Source organism: Monomorium pharaonis, chromosome 8 (genome assembly GCF_013373865.1).
Source record: "Monomorium pharaonis isolate MP-MQ-018 chromosome 8, ASM1337386v2, whole genome shotgun sequence".
NCBI classification, from domain to species: domain Eukaryota; kingdom Metazoa; phylum Arthropoda; class Insecta; order Hymenoptera; family Formicidae; genus Monomorium; species Monomorium pharaonis.
Genome location: NC_050474.1, coordinates 6,342,689 through 6,346,938, shown reverse-complemented (window position 1 = coordinate 6,346,938; position 4,250 = coordinate 6,342,689).

The following is a 4,250-nucleotide window of genomic DNA, read 5'->3' as shown; positions in this document are numbered from 1 at the left end:
AACAGAAAGTCGAAAATAGTCTTAGAAGAATAAAAAGTTTGGACAAAATATGAAGGAACTTATAGAAGTGCCGAGCGAGATCATCATGGAATATGAAAACTTTCGCCAATTAGATTTCTAATATACAAATTTCCAAAGTTAATTTCAGTTGTGTTAACAAACACTGATTCTGGGACGCCATGTGCGCGCCGGAAAATGTAGGACGATGCGGGATATATTTCCGTTGTAATTGTAATGTAACCCGCTTTTACCAGCGCGACTCTCGCATGTGCATATTTTCCGGCAAATGCGTGAGCTTCCCAGAGTCCCTCGAGCTATCTTTAACACAATGGGCACCGTTACGGCCCGCGGGAAAAAAAGATCTCGGAAACGGTGTCGCCAATCTGTCTCACGAGACCAATCGCGCGCGGTCGCTTCAAGCAGATGCGATTCGCGGAGAAAACGGCTTTCGATTTGAGAGACACGCCAGCCGATTGCCTGTTAAACGCCCTAGGAATGTTTTAGAAAACGAGTCGTAAATAGCTAATGGATCAATAAGGCCGCGACGTAGGGGTATTGAAGTCTCCGGCGAGAGACGCAATTGGGTTTACGAGATGTTACCGGGAAGGTTCACGGACGGCGGCGTCCGAGAGCATGCGAGAATTGACGAGAAAGCGCACGGCACGCAAATGTGCGTGCAGAGGCAGAGGTGCGTTTAAACTTTAAATCGACGACGTCGTTATGTGCGTGGCAACTATTCTCCGCGAGAAGAGGACCTGTAATCGCGACTTCTTGAACTTCTTAAATTACGTGTACCTTGAATTTAAGTCTCGTTCGTTGTCTATCAGATGCGTACGTATGACATTAAATTGCCTAATGTATTCAAAGGCAATCGCTAAAGAGTTTTTTCAACGTTTATAGATGTGTAAATACGATTCGTGACGAGTACGATTGTGTTTTTGATAGCACGTACACATAATGGCATGTGCTATTGCGCAAACCGAGGGCATATTACGAGTGATATTGAGTCATTTAACTTTGAGCCACGTAGCTCCGTGTACACATAAGTTTCGCAATCAAAGGATTAACAAATACACGTCTAGATTAATCTTATTCTGGTTATATGCATCATCAAACATCTCTCATTACTTTCAAATTGCTTATACAAATATATACAAATTAATTATGTCTAATTCTAAACGCTGTATTTTCTATAATAAAAGAACACCAATTATAACAAATATAATTTCATAAATAAATTTTCTTTAGTGTGAATAAAACGATAGAGAATCTATAACTTTATATATATATATATATATATATATATATATACATATATATGTATAATACAATTAATTAATTAAACATTAAGAATAAAAAACATACCTATAAGAATCTTTTATTGCAAAGAAAGTTATGTATATATTCTATAAAATAAAATGCTTATTAATACTATAAAATGTGTGATAACTAAACAAAATTATCTTTTTTTTAAGGATAAAAAAGCGCTAAGAGAGTGTGTGTGTTTATTTAAAATAAAACGCTATTTATATTATATAAATCCAAGTAATAATATTTTTATTTTACATTGTTCTCATGTTTTTACAAAATAAAGGTAAATATGTGAAATCACACAAGAAACTACCTTTAAAATAAAAGGACAATAAATTTATCTGTTCTATAAAAGTATATAATAATATGACGAAAATGCTTCAATAATAACAATGGATATTTGCTGTAACTATTTGCTCTAACTATTAATATAATTTGTATGTCAAAGCATTTTAAAACATAACGTAACATAATATGTATCAATTATTTGACTTATACCAAATTTTTTTATAATCAAAATATCGAAGAAAACGTTACGAGAAATATTTGGTTCTCCATACTTCAACATTTCTTTTCGGTGCAGAGAGTTTATGTTCAGAAATATATGCAGAATTTATATACAGAATTATATACAAAACTTTTCTTAAATGTATTGTTTATGAAATAAAACTTTTTATTTTAAATATATTGCATTTTTAAAATTATGTCCCCGAATATGCAATACATGAAAAAAATATATATATGAATGTATGTACATATGTATGTATATTGTAACGACCGTAAGCATGGCGCGCCGTATATTACGGCAACCACGACGCTCTTTCGCGGAGCGATGAACGCACGATACAGGCGCGCACTTTCATTGTTCACCGCGAAATGATCGCGAGATGATTTTCAGATTTAAGTAAAATGACCGAACTTGATAACAAAAGAAACTCAACGAAAGTAAGGAAACTCGGTTCATAGTCGCCACATATATCTCCTTATCATTTTGTATATTAAATAAAGTCCGTGATTATAACATCACCGGATTATTAACCCTACATAACTTTATTACCTTGTTTATTTTTATTCTAATTTATATTTTTATTTTTATCTAACCTTTTATCTAACCTTTAAAGAGACTGCGATTTTTATCACGACGCATTAACGTGCTTTCTGTATAGTGATATTGCTCGATTGTTCATGTGCCAGTAACGATAAGTGTTATTTAAAGTGACTCCTGGGCGAGACCCATTTTGCGTGAAAGGAAGGATCATTATTTGCGGTTCTTTCACGGTACTACCGACGTGACTCTAAACCCCATATTGACCTGGACTACGCGAGCTGAATGTTTTCACCGTCGCATACTTCTGTCCGGGATCGTTCATGAGCGAAGACCATTAACCTGTGTTTGCGTGTGTCGTTGGGTCAACGGCTCATTACGCGAAAGTTTTCCCATGTACGAGAAAATTACCATCTTTGAAGAAATACAAATACTCGTGATACAAATATTACTGCTCTATAAATAAATTTGATAATAAGATCTGTGAAAAGGTGATTATATTTTGAAAGATGTATCACTTTTTAAAGAAAAATGTCGTAAAACAAAGAAAACTCTGTGAAAAAGATCGGAATCCTAAAAGAGATTCATGAATATTTTAATAACTTCTTTCTTCTTCTCGTCTATTCATTATCATTTTGATTACTTCTAATAATTTGTTGCATTTTGTAAGACATTATCGCATATACATGTGTAACAGCTTTCGTCTATCCCTTTCAAAAAGAATACTTAAAAGGACATTTGAAAAATCGATCTGTAACGAGTAAAGAAAAAGACAGATTTATATTCAAACTGAAAAAAGAATCTACGCAAATAACATTATTATCGTAAAAATAATCTTTTCCATGCAGATTTCGCAAAATCCCAAAATTCTCCGAAATCTCTTCGTAAATTGTCAAGAGGCCGGGAATCTGACCGATAAAGTTTCAGTCGAGGTATTTAGGTTGCAATGCGAGCGGCAATTTTGGCGTCACTGCAACCTTGTTCCCAGTTAATTATGCATTCGTAGGGTCGTCGACGGTCTTCAATCCGATAATTGCAGTATCGTAGGCCCGCGCAACGATCGATGGGAGATCGTCGATCGATGTTACGCCAAAGATACACCGTTAACCGCTCGTCACTTTCGGTCGTCCATTGACGAACAAGAGATAGGCATTTGGAAATTGGAACCGTGTCGGCGGAAGTGGGACTTTCAATAATGTAGCGAGGGTACAGCGAGAGTAACGCGTTCAGATCCTCTCCAGAAACAGGAAAGTTCTCGTTCGTTAAATCGGCGCTCGTAAATGTCATGAGGCCAATTAATATAATGCGTTCTGCAATACGAATACTTAACCGGGATTGACGCTCGTCGATCAACAGGATATCGACATCGGATCCCGCGCTATGTGATTGTAGCTGCAGTCGCATGTGAAGTAGCGTGCTTAAACAGGGGAATTCCTGGAATTTCGTTCGCCGAACCGTGAAATGTTTCGCGCGATTCGTGCGGGCGCCGTGTGTTCTTCGCTTCATTATTTCGAATTGATCGGAAAAGAGAGTGTTGCGTTAAACGATCGACCGTATCGCGGTCATAGAATTAGAATAGAGGAGTGGCTATCGGATTACTTCAATATTTTATTATCCTCCCTGAGAATTTAAGTTAAAGCTGGAATCATTTCCATAATTTATATTATATCAAGAACTTTAATAACAAACACGAGATAGAAAATGATATGGGCCAAGGGTTCAAAAAATTACTTTGAATAATATTTATTTAAACTACAATTTGAGTCAATAAAAAATTATTTCTTGCATAAACTGAATTAATCTAAATAAATTAAATAAAATTAGGATCTTCTGTACCTGTTGGAAAGATTGAAAATACCGTTATAAGTAATATAATTAAAAATTACTCGATTTC